The following is a 19,477-nucleotide window of genomic DNA, read 5'->3' on the forward strand; positions in this document are numbered from 1 at the left end:
GTGTCATCACAGCCCTTTTAGCGGTGACCCAGACACACTGGGCTTTGACTCACACACTACAGGGCACCCGTGTGACAGTTTACTCACATAGCTGTTTAACTTCCAGACTGCTCAGAGAGGAGAGGCAGTAGAAGAAGTACCCAGAAGGCTGGCAAGTGCTGGGGCTCTCAAATGAGCAGCCGTCCAGGAAGGTACACGCAAGGCCAGTTATTAACTGTGTTGTGACTCTGTGGGGATCATTGTCTCCTTAGGTCTGAGGTATCTGAGTTCATGAGCCTTCCTTCCTTGGACACACTGTAGGGTGCCAAATCTGCTCAAGCATAGAACAGTTGACCTCCTGGCCCCTCTTGACATGGAAGAGCTAGACAAGTGAGCCCAGCTTTGGCCTCCACAGTGCAGTCTTCCTCAGCCTTCTTTTTTTTTTTTTTTTTTTTTCATATTAGTACATTTCCAATGTTACTAAATGTTGTTACACTGTGGTATGCCCTGTGCTTTGGGATAAAATGTTAGGTGGAACTCGGCCTTTTCCAAGAAAATGTCATTTCACTCTAAGTATGAGAAAGACTATTCCTACAGTCCAATGTTTTTGATATCTTTGTTTTGTTTCTTAATGCTTTGAATGTATAATATTTTAAATTTGTGATGCTGATGCATATAATATTTATGTGACTCTTGGAGTCCATCACAACAGAACCAAGTAGGACAACACTGAAGGACATATCAGGATAAACTGTAAACCTCACTTGTTTAATTCTCACTTTAACTAATTATTTTTGTAGTTTGTTTACTTTGTTTTAATTACTACATGTTTACTTATTTATACTTTTAATTTAGGTTTTTCATACTTATTTATTTAATTTTTGGACCATTTGCTTTTGATATTGTTTCTTAATGTAGAAACTGAGTACTTAAAAAATTAAATCCGTATGATAATACATTTTTACATATTTACTTAGTAATAATTCTTTGAATTTTTAGTAGTTTTTTTTCCTGTGAAAACTCTAGTTTTGATGATATTTCTAATTTCAGGTGCCTTGTTAATAAACACATAATAAGATGATGCTATGAAATCATTTTTGCTTTGCTTTTCTCAGACCTTGAAAAAACTTAAAACAAAAACCAAAATCTGTATATTGGTTTATCACTAGTGGTATGGGATTGGTACATTTGGCACCACAAATGGGTAATTGCTGCAGGGACTTCTGCCTTGAATGGGCAAACAAAAAGCAGGCTCTATGTCCCTGCACTCAGTGAGCTGAGCATGCATCACCCGCTGTGGGAGGGAGCCAAGGCCTCAAGCATTCAGTCCCTATCTCTGCAGGTCAGTTTTTCCAGGCACCACCTTCTCTGCTGCTCTGGCCTCTTTCTGTTATCTTCAAGTTTAAAACTAGAATTTTAAAGTTATCATTATTATTAATTTATTATTTTTTAGTTTGAGGGAGTGTCTTGCCATTAGCCCTGGCTGTCCTGGAACCACAATATGGACCAGGCTGGCCTTGAACTCACAGAGACCCATCTGCCTCTGCCTCCCAAGAACTGGGATTAAAGGCCTGTGCCACATACCCAGCTTAACTTGAATTTTGTTTTTAAACACATTTTGCCATTCCTCCTCTGGCAAAGCCAGAGTCTCCAAATGACCCTATGTGAAGGATGGAGGTTGCTTTCCCCCTTATGTAGGAGGAAAGCCTCTTTATATGAATGTATTTCACCCTGTGGAGCATCACAGATAGCACACACTCTCCTAGCTTCTCAGAGTTCTGCAAATGCAAATCCACATGATGGTATTAAACATTTTGGAGCAGAACAGTTCCTGGTCCACACTCTAAGAAGCTAAGTACTTTAGGAAAACACTCTTGTTCTTGTGGCTGCATGGCCACTCTGTGGACAATGTCCAGTGGGACCCCCTACATGTCAAAATGGTTTTTAGGTATGCTGCTAAGATTTTGGTTCCAGTGTTTGTCATCCAGTATTTGAAACTAACTTAACTGAAAAGAGGTCTCTAAGTTGTGTCTGTTAAATGATGTCTCCTCTCCCTTCTCACCGTTTGCTCGTCTCAAGCCTTGTTGTGTTCGTATGTAAGTTGTGATGCAGTAATAGATTTCTAGAGGGTTGGCTGTTGGTGACTCCTCACGTGGCTTGGTTTTGATATGTACTGACGTATGCTTCCTCCACTTCAGGAACAGCATACCCTCACTAACTGGCAATGACCTCTTTTGGTGAAATCTCATATTGGCAACTTGGTATTTTGTTTTCCGTGCAATATACTAATAATTTTAAGGTTGATGTTGAAGGGTTAATGTGTGTAGTTTTCCAATTAATTATTTTAATAAATATTTATGTGTTACTATTGCATAATGGATATTCTGTGTGGTGAATTTTCCAGATCATGAATCTTATTTGATGATACTCCAAAAGTCATTTCTTGAATTATCTGACTTCATTTTTAGAGCAGAAATGGTTCTTGCAGGTCCCCTACTCCCTCACTAATACTCCTCCTCTCCCTCATTAGCATGTTGCACTAACGTGCTGCTCTTGTATGAAAGTTCATAGCTTGCAGTGGGCTTCAGTCTTCATCGGTTTGTGGATTTTGACAAGAGCATAATGCATGTACTACCCTAACTGTTTCACAAACAATCATTTCACTGCCCAGAAAAACCCATGAGCCACTTGCTGCTCATCTTCCCACCTCCTCCCAGGCCTTCCAGCCATACTCTTCTGTCTCTGTGGTTCAGATCTCAGTCTAGTGGGATAAGAACACGTAGCTTTTCAAACTTCTGTGTGTCATCTACAATCAGTTACACATTTAACCTCTTTCTGTTTATACACTACCTACTGAAAGATGTCTCAGTGGCTTCTGACTTCAGCAATTATGAATAAAATGGCTACAGAAATGGCTTGCATATTTACACTGTTGTTGTATGGGGTTTTGTTACAAGTAGTCCCCCCCCCCCCCCCCCGGTCTAGACCCACTGCAGTACCAGTCCCAAATAACACACAAATACTCTGTATTAGATATAAATGCTGTTGGCCAGTTACTTGTTTCTTATTGGCTAGCTCTGTCTTAATTATTAACCCATTTCTATTAATCTAAGTATTTCCACGTGGCCTCATCTTACCGGATAGTGGTAGTGGGCCGGGACCTCTGTTCTCCTCTACATGTTGACTCCTCGAATCCTCCTTGTCTCCTAGTCCCACCTATCTTGCTTTCCTATTGGCCAACAGTGCTTTATTCATTAACCAGTATAAGAAACAAATATACAGAATGACATCTCCCATCAGGGTTTGTATGTAAGTTTGTATAAGTTCTTTAGCTTATTCGAGTGACTCTCTTCGGGGGTGGTCCCTGAACCTGGTAAGAGAAGCTTTGTAAGAGACTACACCACTGTCTTCCTGTGTGGCCAGGGCTGTCTTGCATTTGTTCTAGCAGAGAATGTGCCTTCCCCTTGCTCCACACCCTTACCAGCATTTGGTGGTGGTGGTTGTTTGGATTTCACCATTTCAGTAAGTATGTAATAGCTGCTTTCATTTGCTTGTTCCTAATGACAACTGATGTTGGGCATCTTTTCATATGCTTACTAATTTTAAAACTACTATTGTTTATGTGTAGAGTTTTGCCTGCATTTATGTATGTGTCTTATACTCACACAGTGTCTGCAGGGCCCAGGAGAGGGTGTTGGGTCTCCTGGAACTGGAGTTACAGATGTTGTGAGCCACCATATTGGTGCTGAGAACTAAAAACTGGGTCCTCTGGAAGAACATCAAGTGCTCAAAAAGTAACTGCTGAGCCATCTCTCCAGCCCCTGCCCATTACCGTTAATGAGATGTAAATTAGTCTAGCCACATCACACTGTTGCACTGGATTCCTAAGAGAGATTTCACTTATCCTTGTCTTCGTGGTACAGAATTATGGGCTCCAAGCACCTCTTTGGCATCTGCTTTTCAATATTCCTTCCGATCTGTATCACATTAACGGCCTCTCTTCCTCTGCTGAGAATCATGGGAAATGAGGACAAGCTGTCTGGGGGCAGGAAGGAGTGAAGTTCTGGTGTGAACTGTGTGGTGTCACTTCTCTGGGTTCTCTGTGATCCTGCCTGATAGTTAGGGTTTGCCGACATCCTGACAGGCACACCTGTGAGGAATTATCCAGATTAAGGTTAGCCTATTCAAATGTGGGAGACATTGTCCGGATTACATCAGTTGCTGCGGGAGGGAAGAGGCCTCTTAGCTGTAAGTTCCCTGGCTGGGACCCTGGCTGTGTCAGATAGAGAAAGTGAGCAGAGCACTGGAAGGCCTGTTTCTCTCTGCTTTCTGATTGTGGATGCCTTGTAACCAATTGCTTGATGCCCTTGCCACCAGATGGACTATGCCTTTGAGTTGTAAGGCGGAATGAACCTTTCTCCTTGAAGTGACTTTTGTCAGTATTTTTATCTAAGCCACGGGAGAGAAGCTGAGACTTGGTTCCCAGAAGTGCTCTGGGTAGAGCAAGTGTGAGGCTGGGATGTGCACATAGCTGCGTTGCCACACTGGGCCCTATTTACAGCTTGCAAGGTGCCTGGAAACACTGCTGTGGCTGACTCCACTGTTTGTTTGTTTTTCCTGTGCACACAGGAAAGAGTTGGGTAAGTGATAACAAACTAGCAGAGGCCAGGGGGGGCCAGGCTGTCCGCTCACTCTTCTAGTCCTTTCACCCTTGTTCAGGGCTGTGGGCCAACGCAGCCTGGGGTTGTGAGGTGGGTTGGGGTATTTTGGATTGGGATGCCCAGCTGATTTGTTCAGGTGACAGTAGTTACGAAATGCAAGACACTGGCTTTGAAGACCTGAAGAGGACATTTGCAGTGCAGAGTGCACTTGAGATATATTTATTGTCATCAGGTTTCTACTCTGCTGTCTGCAAAAGAGGAGGCAGGCTGCAGAGCGACCTGCTACAGGTACAGGCTCCTATCCAGGAGGATTGGAAGCTGACCTAGCTCAGGTTAGGCTCAGGTTACTCTGAGCAAAGCTAAATAGGCACAAAAGTTACTTGCCAGATTTCCTCTGCTTTCTGAGGTTCTTAACCACTCACCTTCCCTACTGGCAGGGTTCTTTTACCAGGACATTTTTTTTTTAGAAGACTGTCTTAACACATCCTATTGCTTTTATGTTAATGATGGGGATGGGGAAAGCAGGCACTCCAGTGCCATGAGACATAAATGCACCCAGGGCTGTTGCTGCCACTTGTTGCATCCGAGTGCAGGTGTAAACTTCTTGATTTGTAGTTCAAGGCTTAATACAAGAAACTAAGCATCCCGAGAGTTTCAAAGGACTGAATTTAGAGCATCATGTAAGTGGTGAGGCTCATCTACAGTTGCACTCATTCTCCTGGCTGTATGTGTGGTTGTCATTAGCTACCGGGCACCATGGAAGCTCCACTCCACAGCCCGCTTTCACACTGAATGCTTCAGATGTCTCTCAGTTAGCACGTCTTCAATAATTCCTTACACGAACAGCTAACCACAGTATGACTTCTCTTCTCTAACACAGATCTTGGGCTGTAGCACTCACATGTCATATGCAGTTAGGGATAAATGAACTATTGTGCCCCATCTGAAGTTTGCCAGCTACCTCGGGCTGTTTTTCAAGCATTTTGAAATCTATTTTGTAACACTTCTCAGACACACTTTGCAAACACATTCCCTCTAGTGTTTAAGCTCTCGTGCATCTTTAGGGAAATATAAGCCATATGTTTCTCATTCATTTTGCACTTAACTCATCAAAGTTGTTTTTTAAGAGCAGTTTGTTTTCTAAGAAGTCGTAAGAACCCTTCTCATGAATTCTGTTGGCCTTTAAAAGCCTTCTCCCTAATCATAACTTTTCCTCCCATGATGGTTGTGGATAAAGTGTTTTAGTTTTGTTCGAGCTACAGAACTTGAAATCTAAGCTAGCTGGGATTGGTGACAATGAATTAGTCTGATTTCACAGTGAAAACTGGCTTCGCTCACTGTTTCTCAAAACAAATACCAACAAAGGATTACACATGTACATGTGTAAAGGCACAGAACATGCACTGCCTGTCACACTCAGCAGAGGTTCAAGCACACTGGCGGTATGTTCATTGTCACATATTCACATGTACCAGAAAAGACATGTATTCAAATTCAGCAGGGAGGGGTTGGAGACATAGCACAGTTGGTAGGGCATTTGCCTAGTGTGCACAAACCCTAATTCCATTCCTTAGCACTACAAGAAAACAGGCCTGTAATCCCAACACTCAGAAGGGAGACAAGGCAGGAGGACCACATCTAGCTACACACAAGTTTGAGGCCAGGTTACACTGAGACCCTGGCTTCTAAAGAAATGAGAAATGAATTCTCAGATGTTAAGTTTTGCCTGTGTACGTTGTGTGTCCCTTATCAGAAATGCTTAGGATCAAAGGCGATACAGAGTTTGGAGTTGTTTGGTTTGGGGATGTTGGCATAGATTTTACTAACTGATCAGTCAGGAACTTTGAAATCCAAAATGGTTCAGAATCCAGAAAGAGCATCATGTCAGTGCTTGAAAGTTTTAGTTTTGCTGTTTGCAGATTTCAACTTTTCCTGAAAAGTTTTACAAGGTATTATTCTCAACCAAATTAACAGTTTATGGTGAAATTGCAATAATTGTTCTCATCTGTATTTCAGAAATATTTTCCACCAGAGATTTAGTTCAGTGGGTTCGAGTTGCGTAGCAGTGGAGCTTTGAGAACGGCTTTTTGTTTAGCTCCGACTGAACCAGTTAATGGTATGGGGTCTTAGAAGAAGTAACGTCATTACTGTGTTGACAGCTAATTGGACAGAATGGCATAAGCCACAGTGACTTGGGAAAGATCCGCTGAAGCAGAGCAACAAAGAAAGGGGCTTGCTCCGGGCAGCTAGGCACCACTCAGAGATCAGCCTGGAGAACATTGCTGTTTTCATCGTTTCCCAGTGGGGGCCTGCAAATGTATATCCATTGACCACAAGACCACACCTGACAACCCTACCCTCAGAAACTATTTTTTAAAAGGATTTGTTTAGTAGAGACTTTTTTTTTCTGTGCCTTTTAGGGTAACTCAGCTCCTCACAGTCTCACTAGTTTGTGCCACAAAAGGGGCTCTTAAAATTTCAGGGAAACTATAGTGATACACGAATTGAAGAATTAGCCTAACTTAGACTTGGCTGGAAAATATCAACTTCAGTAAGAGAAATTTTTTTCTTTAGCCTTTTACTTTGTACTTTTCCATGTGATTTCTTTACAACTTTTAAAGGTGTAAGAACAGCAGTGTTTGTAGAAATCAAGTCAGTGACTTATTCCTTCCTCCCAGCTGTGGCTGTCAGTACTCTCCCCTCGACTGCTGGGGTTCGAGCGTGCCAGCCATCTTCACCTAGCTTTGATGGGGCTTCCCATCATCAATAATGTGAGCTGCAGCCAGATATGATGGTCAGCTCTCAGTAGCTGGGCAGAGCATCATGGTTTCAAGGCCCACTTGGGCTACATAGGAAGTTCCAGGAAAGAATACAAAACTGCACAGTGAGACCTTGGGGGATGTAGCTCAGTGGTAGATGCAAAGCTCTGGGTTTGACCTACATAGCACCTCCACCCCCCAATCACACATAAACACCCTCTGGCTATTCTACTGATGACTTATAGAAACATTTGTTACCCATAGCATTTGTATATAATTTCTAAAGACACAGTGTAGACATTTTAAAGATGAGACTTGTGAACACTGAAAACCTCATTGGCACAATGTTTTGGGGGGGGGGGTTAACAATTTGGGGACACTGATTTTGTTTATCTCAGTGCTTACTCTCAGTGGGTGTCACTGCTCACAAAATTGCCTTACAACAGTGGGAATTCATACATAAACACTGAGTCGAGCTAGAACCCAGATGCAGATGGAGAGGACAAGACCAGGCGGCAGAAACACATAGAGACAGCTGACCTGAACAAGGAGGAGCGAGAGGATCGAAAGGGGCCACCTGACCTGAACAAGGAGGAGGGAACGGGCCACCAGACTGATAGCTGGGAAGCCAGCATGGGACTGACTCAGGCCCCCCTGAATACAGGTCTCAGCCAGAAGGACTGAGCAGTCTAAGGGACCTCAGACAGTGGAGCCAGGATGTATCCCTGGTGCACAAAAGGACCTTGTGAACACATCCCCCATGGAGGGATAACTGCCTTAACCTAGAGACAGGAGAGAAGCCCTAGTCCCTACTTCACGTGACCTGTCAGATCAGATCTACATGACCCCAACTGGATGGCATTCCCCTACATATGGAATTGGGGTGGGGGAATGGGAGGGGAGGGTGGTTAGGGTGCATGTGAGATGGAGGGAGGGGGAACTGGAATCGACATGTAAAATAATAAATTAAAAAAAAAAAACAGTGGGAATTGCAGTGGCTGCAATTTTAAGTCCTGAACATAATTTTTCAAGCATGCCTTTGGGTCAGGAACACCCGGGATCCTCTTTGCTAGTCATGGTGAAATAACTCAGGTTATACTTGTGGGCTATATGGAACCTGCCGTGTTATCCCCTTATCCAGCCCTGCACCCACACCCTTCCCTCCCCTGTATCTTTGCTGCACTCCAGAAAGCTGTTTTATTCTGCTCTTCCCTGTGAGATCAACTTTTTAATGAGCTTCACTGTGAACCATGGCTACTAATTATGCAGAAGTTTTTGTTTAACTTTCCATTTTTTCTTGATGCTCTTCAGTCCCCTCACTTTAATTGGAAGGTCGCAGTTTTGTATTAACAGTGCAAAATCCACCAAGCCTCTTCCTTTAAAACTTATTTTTTTTTCTTTTTTAAACAAATAGGAAAATTGCTTCAGATGTAAGTTGCCCCTATTAAGAGTTGTAATAAGAGACTCAATGGTTTTGGCAACAAAACCCCGTAACAGTGGGAACGTTTGTCAGCATCAGTCTCCATTTGACAGATTTCTTTAAAAGGATCATTAATTCCTCATTTTAAAAGGGAATCAAATTAGAGATAATTGAGAAGAACTTTTCATTGTACATGAATATATATATATATACACATATATGTGTATATATATATATATGCTTAGCAAAAGTTTAATAAAAACTGATATCTGCCCCCATCGTGTGTGAGCCTCTGCATTATCCTCCATTGAATTCCTTTTTATAAAACTGCCTGATCTGCTGTAGGAAACTGGGTACCTTTCCAGCTAGCCCTGGATACACACCCCTACCCCTCAGTGTCTGCTGGACCCTCAGTGCCCATTCTAGAAGTGGACTAGGGTGTAGCAGAAACCCATGCCCCTGCCTGTACTCCACTATGCTCCCGACTGGTTGTTAGGAACAAATTTCTTGTTTAAGCTCCCTCCCACTTCTCAAGGTGACATCCTGGGCATGTGTCCCCTGCTCACTCACTCCTTTGCTTGAGAACTGGATTTCTTCAGCCTACTCATCATTGTCTCTGGATGGCCAGGGCTAGGTTTTTATATTTATATTTTATATTTATGTGCATGTGAGGTTTTACCTGCATGTCTGTGCAACATATGCATGCCTGGTTCCTGCAAAGGTTAGAAGGGGGTGTTGAATGCCTTGGAACTGGAGTTACAGATGGTTGTGAACTGCCATGTGGTTCTGGGAGTCCAACGTGTGTCCTCTGGAAGAGCAGCCAGTGCTCTTAGCCTTTTGGTCATCCCTCCAGCTCATACCTGGGACAAGTTTGATTCCCGAATGAATAATAATTTCTCCACAATCATAAACTCCTAATGCCTAGATGGAAAATGAATATGTCATCAAAATTGCTTCATTTCTCAGAAACTGACAATCCTTGTACTAATGACTGTGATTCCCCATATCATGTGAATATCCCCTGGGGAGGTGGCAGGTGGCAGGGACTCTCATGCCAGAATGGAACATTTAGATAGTTGCCTGCTGCCCATTGTTGATCATGAACAGGAATGATGTCTTCTGATGTACAGCCTGCAACCATTCAAGGGAATTCTCTTAATCCTATTGATTGAGAATAAGGCTACTATCATAGTTTAAAGCCAAATTGAAGCGAGCTTTGATTAAACACTGACCAGGTGGATGGGCTGTGGCCAGGTCCACAACCAGGTTCCCGGGAAATGGCCCAGAATCAAGTATGGCAAAGGCTCGAGAAGGAAAACCCATACTTCATTGCATTTCCCATCATGTCCAATCAGGGATCAAACATATATCCTGATGTATTTCCTATCCCCATACCTCCTGCCCACATGTGATCAAACACATCCGGTGCAGATGGGTCCAACAAATTTGTTTAGGGGAGTGAAAGCATATGGCTTGTTATCTTCCATAAATAACAGCCTCCAGCATTGCAGGAACTGTCTGTCCTTGGGCAAGGCGCTTGCAGATCCAAGGCATTTTGTTTAATGGATCTCTAAGGCATAGTAATTAAAACTTAAAATATAACTTTGGCTCTCACAACTCCAATTTACTAACAGAAAACTGTGAGGGTGTGACAGGCTGCAAAGAGGAAAGGAGTTTTCAAAGGAGGGCCGTGGGATGCATTCTGTGACTGGGCGAGCAAGGTCAAAGGGACCTGTGGATGTTTGGTCTCATGCAGACTGCCTCCCAGGCCAAAGAGCAGTCCCTGCTCCTCCTCCGTGAGATGCCATTAGCACCCATGAGACAGTGAGAAGCCCTGTCATTGTGAGAACTTCAGCTCTGGAATCAGACCTGGATTCTAACCCCAACTCCGCCACTTCCAAGCTGTGGTGTTTTGGGTGAGTGTCTTACATTCTCTGTGCCTTTTATTTCACCTGGGAATGGAGAAGCATGCAACCATCATTTCTGATAGCCAGGCTGAGATTAAGTGAGGCGCTTGGCACGAAGGAGTCTTCCAGCTCTGATGCCATCGTAACCGCTAGTAAGAGGCTGTGACTGTAGTGTGTTAGTCCTGGTGTGGACACTCTGGCCTTTCCAACCCTGATGCCTCGTAGTGAGAGTATCCAGCATGGTGGAACAGCAGCCAGTGCAGGTCCCCCAAGAGGGCTGGCTCCTTGTCAGCGTGTGCTGTTGGTGACATTCTGAATGTCCCTCTGCTCTTTCACTTGGAACAACGGTCACTGAGCCATTCCGAACTTGTGGGATGAATGACTACTTTGGCAGCTGTCAAACTACTCTGAATTTTTTTGCTGTGTCCCAGAAACGGTAGGACACCAGAAGAGTGAAGTGTCCCCTTCCCTGCCGTTCCCTACCAACACTCAGGCTATCCCACACTGCTTTTGGCATTTTTGTCAAAGGCAGGTGGTTCTTGTCCCACAGGTTCTGAAACCCTTCTCTTTCCTGGGTCTCCAGAGTCATCAGTCCGGTAGAAAATTTTCCACCTGTGAACCTAGCCTACTTTGGAAATCAAAAAGGCACTTCCCAATTTACAGTTGTATATTAAATTCACACATTTCAGATAGAAATTCACACAATCTAGTTTTCGTTACTCCCACTTAATGGTAATTTCTCTTGGCCGTTGCCCTCAGGCTACATAGAAGGGGAAAAAGGGATCTGAGATCTTTATTTTGACTTTGTTCACAGACTGTAAGTCTAATTAGTTCTCTATCTGTTGTGTCTTTTTTACGTTTCCTTTTTTCTTCTTCTCTTAAAGTGACATAGACATTGCTGTTAAGCGAGGGGATCTCTATCTAAAACAATAGTCATTTACATCATCTGACAATTCACTTGGAAAATTCTTCTGGTTTTTTTTTTTTTCCCCTGTCCTAGTTTGATGCATGGAGTTGATGTGTTCTCCTAAGAGATATGGAATCTGCCTGCGAAAGGGTGAGGCTCGGGTCCAGATTGGATGATACTTGGGTCTTCTCTACAGTATCACATAGACTAAGCTAGAACTCGCTTGTTCCTCCATCCCTACCTCCTTACCACCCACCCCCACCCCCGCCCTCTCTCCCTACACACACACACACACACACACACACACACACACACACACACACACACACACACGGATCCCTAAATAGCAAATCACTATGTTTCTACCAGGTCAAGTAGACTTTGAAGGGTTTAGTAACTGGGGAGTGAGCTGGGGCTCTGGGTGACAAGTGCTGGGGCTTTGAGTGACAAGTGCAGGGTCCTCTATAACCACTTGGACTCCAGCTGGAGAGAGGGTGGATTGGGGAATGATCATGGTGGCTTCACCATGCTGGCTCCCACTTCCCATGGTAGGCAGCTGGCATTACACGTTTGTGTGGCTCTGCCTCTCTGAGGTTCATGGAACTATTGTACTTGAAGTTTCTGCTGCCAGGGGCTTCTGTCTGGAGGCCCGTGTCCATCTAGTTCTGTCTGGGACTCTTTGACTATTTATTCTCTGCACTTGGTGTGGGCTAACAGATGCTTCCTCTTTCCCAAGGACCAAGTGCCAGTGACTTGTAAGAACCAAGATGTGTTTCTTGGTTGTGTGTATATAGGTCTGATCTGCCACTTTGGTTTGGCCACCATTTCATTCCTATTCCTACCCCCTCGGTCACATCACAGCAAGCCATGGGGCCACACCCACTGTCACCAAAAGCAGACAATGCCCTCTGTGGTGTTACCTGACAGTTCTTCCAGCGAGCGAGGCTGAGTAAATGGACACTGGGTGGTTTGAATAACAACACCCTTCACAGGCTCATTTGTTTTCATTCTTCCTCATAGGGCGTGGCACCACTTGAGAAGGCTTAGGAGGTGTGGCCTTGTTGGAGGAAGTGTGTCACTGTGGGGGCATGGGCTTTGAGGTCTAATATGTATTTAGACTGTATGCATGTCTGTGTGTATGCGGTACCCACAGAGGCCAGAAGAGGGTGTTGGATTCCCCTGAAACTGGAGTTATAGATGGTTGTGAGCCACCATAAGCATGATGGCAACCTAACACAGGTCCTTTGGGAGAGCAGTCATCCACCGCCCCCACCTTGGATGATTTGAATGGTCTTCCTTGGCAAGAACTTCTGCCTAAGAGGAGGCCTCCTTCTTCTAGCTCATCTAGGTGGGTGTAGGTGCTTGCTTTGCATTCCAACATCTTAAGAATATCAGAACCAGCATCCTGCGAGGTAGTTTATCCTTCTTGAATTCTGGACAGCTATGCTCAGATGATTGTCCCTGCTCAGGGTTTTTGGTTTTACTTCTGCTACCTCCATGGATTGGAAACCCTTGGACAAAGGCATGTAAGATGGCCCTTGGAGTACTTGGCTTAAGGAAGTACAAAAGTACCTCAAACGTTGATTTTGTCTACGTCCCTAGTGATTTCCTATATCTTGATTCCTTTCTTTTCATACCTGTCTTCACCCAGTTTGCCCCTCGAGGCTCTTGACTGAAGGGATTCAACCTCTGTTGACTGTGTTACCCATCTAGCACACAGCACTGTCCATGACTGCGCATCCCATTAATATGTATTCGGTTCATGTTGTTCTAAGTTTTATTAATTATGAATGTTGGAATCTGTGTATGTATGACTAGGATATCATGCCTGTCTGCTCACAGATTAAAAAAACACAGGGACAATTGCCAAGTTACATTTCACGTGTGTTTGACAATTTGGCATCTTATGCTGCAGAGCCCAAGTGTAAACCACAGCCCCGAGGTTGGCAGTGTGGCCAGAGAGTTGGGTAGTGTGACTTCGCAGCTTTGATTTCAAAGCTATTGTGATTTCCTTGGCTTTAAAAGAAAAAAAAAGGTATATTTATTTTTATTTTATGTATATGAGTGTTTTGCCTGCATGTATGTGTATTATGAGTGTGCCTAGCTCTCGTGCAGGCCAGAAGAGGGGTTGGATGAACTAGATCTGGAATTAGGATTTTTGTGAGTTTGTTCAGTCATCTCTCTCACCCCTCCTGGTTTTTTTTTTTCTGACAAAATCTGTGTGTGTGTGTGTGTGTGTGTGTGTGTGTGCACGTGTATGTATGTGTACATGTGTGCATGTATGCATAGATGTGTGTGTGCACAGATGTATGCATGCATGTGGAGGTCAGAGAAACTCAGGAATACTGTCCACAATTAGGCTAGGCTGGAGGCAGTAAGCCCCAGGTATCCACCGCCCTCTCCTTTCCCTGCTTCCTCAGTTGGTATAATGCAGGCCCTTGTACTGGCATTGTGATGATTGAGCCACCCTCTACCCCAGCCCCCAAGGATGTCTTTTTAAAACAACCCTTACAAATGGCTCTGTAAGATCAGGGAAGAGCTGAGTTGAAATGAATAAAGCAAACCATAAGGAAATGAAATGAGGTAGGACAGTCACCGAATGTGCTAGATTGGAAACCTGGTCTTACAACAAAGGTATCCCTCCTATATGTCACCAGAGAGCCCTAGGAGGTTAGCAGAACTGCAATCGGCCAAGGATCAAATAATCTCAGAGGCAAGAGGCAGCTGGGTTACCACAGCTACCCTGCAATCCACCAGCCTCAGCACTTGGACCATCTGTCTCCCAAATCCAGCACTTAAGCGTTGTGCTCTACAGTTGGATGATTTATGATTCCGTCTTAACTCCTAAATTGTCTGCTGCTGTAGAGCTGGAGCCATTTCCTGCTTACCAACTCCCAGGGACACAGCGCCCGCACAGAGAGGAGTCCCCACAGGCAGCCGCTTTTGTCCACTTTGTTTATTCACAGCTATACCCACACACTGAAGACAATGCTTGGCATAAGTAAGTCTCAATACATGTTTATTGAATGAATGAATTAATGACACGAAGATGCTGGATGAATCTCAGCCATTCATTCTCAGTTCCGAATATGTCCTGTTAATAAGTCATGATGACGTGACTTACTCTAAAGGCAGCTACTTAACATCCACTTTCTTTTGTATTTAGGTTCTTTCTTACTGTGTTCCCATCTATGAGGAAGGTATGGGTTTAAGACAAAAAAAAAAAAAAAAAAAAAAAAAAAAAAAAATGAAAGAAAAAGAAAAAAAAAGGTTTATTTAGATAACAACTCATCTGAATCAAGTGGGAAATTAACAGCTGACGTTGGAAGGTTCTGGATTCAGATCCTGGCTTGGACAGAGAGTTGGGAACGAGTCTCACTTTTGTGGAAGCCTTTGGTTTCCTTGTAATCATAGATAAAACAGTTCAGTGTTGGTGTGTGGTGTATGCAACACAAAGTACCTTCTCTGTAGATGTAAATATGATTATTCCTCTAAGGCATCTGCCAAGCTGCAAGTCCAGAGGACACAAACTCTCCCAGAAGACTCAAGGAAAAAGAAATCAGAAATTGCTGGAGGCTTGCCCCCAAGCCTTAATTCTCTTGCACGTCAAGGCACAGGCTCTTATTAGTCAGGCAAGCTCCTCAGAGTGGGGAGGTAGAGGCCCTGTGCGGTGGAAGGAGCGCTGGTCTCCATGGCAACAGCACATTAGCTTCCGATGCAGGCGCACCTGGCATTCTCAGGTTACCCCACCATATGGCATCTCATATATTTCATCAAGAAAAAAAATCTCTACCTTAACCTCCTCTCTACTGCGCGCACACACACACGCACGCACACACACACACACACACACACACACACACACACACACACACACACACCCCTCATGCAATTCACAACCCACTCGAGCTGTGCCAGCTTTTGACAGAGACCACAAACAGCACTGAAGCTGACCAGTCAAAGGACCAGGAGTTGTTTTTTACTTCAAAGTGGGTACCTAGAAGAGGGGCACCCAACAAATACTCCAGCTGGTGTGCAAAGCCAGAGTAGGGCTCACATCTTGAGTAGGGACTCACAATACCAATTGTAAAAGTGGCCCCACATTTAAATGCTTGGCTTTGAACTTGTTTCAAAGGAAAAACAATAGGATGGGATTTTAGAAAATGGAGGCAAACCATAGCTGCCCACATGACACTACAGAAACGCCACAGCAACTCGGAGACTTCCTGTTCCAGCTCAGAAATAGATGCTTAGAAATTTCATGTTGAAAGGGATGTCAGGAACCAGGGGAAAAAAGTCACTTGTTTCATGAAGCATTTTAAGGCTTCCCTTATTGATTTAGTCTCTTCCCCCCATAGTTCCCCAAAAGCCCATTAGAGGTACCCATGCTTGCTGCTCTGGCATGCCTGAGTGTTACCATGGTGCCCTGTGTGTTATGTTCTGTCAAAAGCCTGTGAGGACAAAGTGTAAAGCCCACAGTGAAGAAACAGTAGGGGCCAGCAGGGGTCTAGAGGTCTGGCCTTACTTTTGGTACCAAGGGTGGTTTTGAAGCACCTTGGGTAGCTCTCTAAGGAATGAATAATAACTAAATGTATCTGCCCAACATGGCTAAAGTTCCTGGGTCCTGGAACCGAAGTCTGTTAACCAGAAACAACTTTATTAAAAACCTCGGGGTAAATGAACGAACAAACAAACAAAAACCTTCTAACTAGTTAGGGCCACAGAGAGTTATTTGGCTAGATTATAGGCATAGAATTCCTCATATTCCTGGGCTCTTCAAAGCGAGCTCTGTTCTACAAAGTGCATACACTGTGTTTTGAAAAGGGATCCTTATACAAGTTCCCAAACCAGCACTTAATTTTAATTTGTGGAAAAGGCACTCTGTTGGGAGCAATTAAAAACAAACAAACAAACACACCAAAACGTCCTCCTTCCACGTCACAGCGACTTTTGGGCCAGCTCACTGGATCTTACTCTCAGCTCATTCTCCATCCTATTTGATCATAAGGAAACTCAATGATGTCCTTGTAGCCTCTAAGGTCTTCTGGAAGCACCTCTGGCCTTCCCTAAACATGCCAAGCAGAGTCAGACTTTGGGCTCTAGGGGAGATGAAGAAGCCCTTTCGTCACTGATCTCTTCTTATAAGATTCAAGATGACACAACAATGAAATAGGACAACTCCGAAGGGTGGAAAGAGGGCAGTGTCTTTCCCAGAGGCCTCACATCTGGGGGCCACATAGTGATGACTCCTGGGTATCTCTTGGTCCAGACAGGGCTCCAGCAGAACCTCCGACAAGCAAAGCCAGGGCTTTCCCACCACACCTTCGCCCACAGCCCTTCACTGAAACATTAAAACTCTTCCCAGGACTTCTTCTCAGCCTCTAGTCAGTGGTTCTCAAACCATGGGTCCTGACCCCTTTGGGGATTGAACACCCTTTCACAGAGGTTACCTAAGACCATCAGCAAGTACAGATATTTACATTACTGTTGAGGGATATTCCATCCCACTGTGAACCCTGAGATTGTTAATTAAATTAAAAACTGAGGTCAGAGAGGTTGGGGAGCAGCTAGTTGCCCTTCCTTCTTAGCCAGTATCTCAGAGAGAGCTTGTTCCAGTTCAAAAGGAACTGCCAAACTTTCCACCCCGCCCTTCTACTTCCTGTGTGTTTATCTGTCTTCCCGACTCCCTCTTTACCCTTTATGACTACTTCCTGTCAACTAGCCACTGGCTCTGCCTCCTGAGCTTAGGTTTTTATTTAATTAACACAATCTCAGAGTTCACAGTGTGATTAAATATCCCACAACACATTAGGATGCACAACAGTAGCAAAACTACAGTTATGAAATAACAATGAAAATAATTTTATGGATGGGGTCACCACAACATGAGGAACTGTATTCAAGGGTCACAACATTAGGAAGGTTAAGATCCACTGCTCTTGCTGAAGAACCATGGAAAACCACATCCCTTGCATCTCTACAGGTTTGACTAGGAAGCAAGGGCATCAGAGGCATCCTCTCCCCTCCAGTGGGGCGAGCTGAGTGATTAACTCGTGGGGGGCTGTATTGATATAGTGTGCATTGATCTATCACCCTCTGCTCTATAGAAGCCGGGAGAGCTCTGTTTACTCTGCCGGTATGTTAGCATTCTTGTTGCTGTGGCCAGATATCATAGAAGCCAACACAAGGAAAGAGAGTTTTGTTTCTGTTCACAGTTTTAGAAGGTATAGCCCTCCATGGTGGGGCAGATCGATAACTTGCAGCCCAGTTCATTCACTTGTATGAGGATCAGGAAGAAAAATGGGATAGAATCCTCAAAGGGCCAGCCTTTGTGAACCCCCTCCCCCACATCCCGTGACCCCTGTTCTCCCTATGACCACCCAGCCCCCACACTGCCGGATGTCACCTCCTAAAGGTTTCTAAATCTTCCCAATAGTAGTGTCAGCTGGAACCAGGTATCCAAACACAGGAGCCTATGGGAGGCATTTCGGACTCAAGCCACAATAAGGGGCTAGCCGAGCTGTACATTTAGCCAGTACAGAGAGGCAGAACAATGTGGGAGCTGATCCACCACTCTTCGGTTCCCCTGGTGTCAGAGGCCGAGGTGGAGCTGAGCACCTGTCCTAACCCTGCAGCCGAAGTCGTCTGAACAAATCCTCCCAGTCCCTGCTTCTGGGAGTCAATGGGACCACCCTTGGAAACAGCGAGGCAGTGTGAATAGATGGTCCTACTTTTCCTAGGAAGGTATTCATGGAGTCTAGAAAGAAATCTGGAGAGGCTTAGAGAAATGCAAAAGAGATAAACCCAAACTTTGTGCAATCCGTGTCCAAACACGACAGCACTAAGCTTTTTAAAGTCATAGACTCCAAACGAAAATAAAACGAAAACAGGGCTTCTGAGCCCTTATATACAGGGAAACTTGGGTTTGAGCAGCAGGGGACTTTTCATCTGAAACTGCACCAGGAGGAGCTTGTAAGCCTTGTCAAGTATTGAAAGAAAAGAACAACCAAGGCCGGAGAGATGGATGGTTCAGCAGTTAAGAGCATTCACTCACGGCCTTGCAGCGAACCCAATTCCAGTTCCCAGCACTCTCACGGGAGGCTCACAAATACCGGTAACTCCAGCTCCAGGGCAGCATCTAATGCCCTCTTCTGGTCTTCATGAGTACTGCATGTGCACATACCAACATACGCACAAATAAAAATGTAAAAAAAAAAAAAAAATCTGAAAGAAAAGAATGGCTTACTATACATTCCATAGCCAGCAGTAATACCTTTTAACAGTGGAAGGGGAAAGGGACATACAGACATTATTAGACAGACAAAAAAGGAGAATGTCTAGCCAACAAACCTACCTGCCTTTTCAGTGCAGATAAGGCAATGATTCTCAACCTTTCTAATGCTGTGACCCTTTAATACAGTTACTCATGTTGTGGTGACATTCCAATAACAAAATTACTTTTGTGGCTATTTCATAATTGTAATATTGCTACTGTTATGAATCATAATGTAAATATCTGATATTCAGGATATCTGATAGTTGAGCTCTGGGAAAGGGTTGTTTTATTCCAAGGGGGTTGTGACCCACAGGTTGAGAAACCTTGGGTTAAGGGCTGTCCTCTATTTATAGATATATTATGTAAATGTTGATTTTAAAGAGATAATCGAGGCTCTGTTACTATCTGATAGAGACCAGAGCAAAGAAAATTACTGGAGACAAAGTAGACTTTTCATAACATTTGAAGGCTTAAGCTACCCGGAAAACATAAACCAAGAAGACAAAAGAAACTATTGCTCTGTTTTAAAAAGAAAATACGTTATTAACTTATGTGTATGAGTCTTTTG

The sequence above is a fragment of the Phodopus roborovskii genome, unplaced genomic scaffold, assembly GCF_943737965.1.
Source record: "Phodopus roborovskii unplaced genomic scaffold, PHOROB, whole genome shotgun sequence".
Taxonomy (NCBI): domain Eukaryota; kingdom Metazoa; phylum Chordata; class Mammalia; order Rodentia; family Cricetidae; genus Phodopus; species Phodopus roborovskii.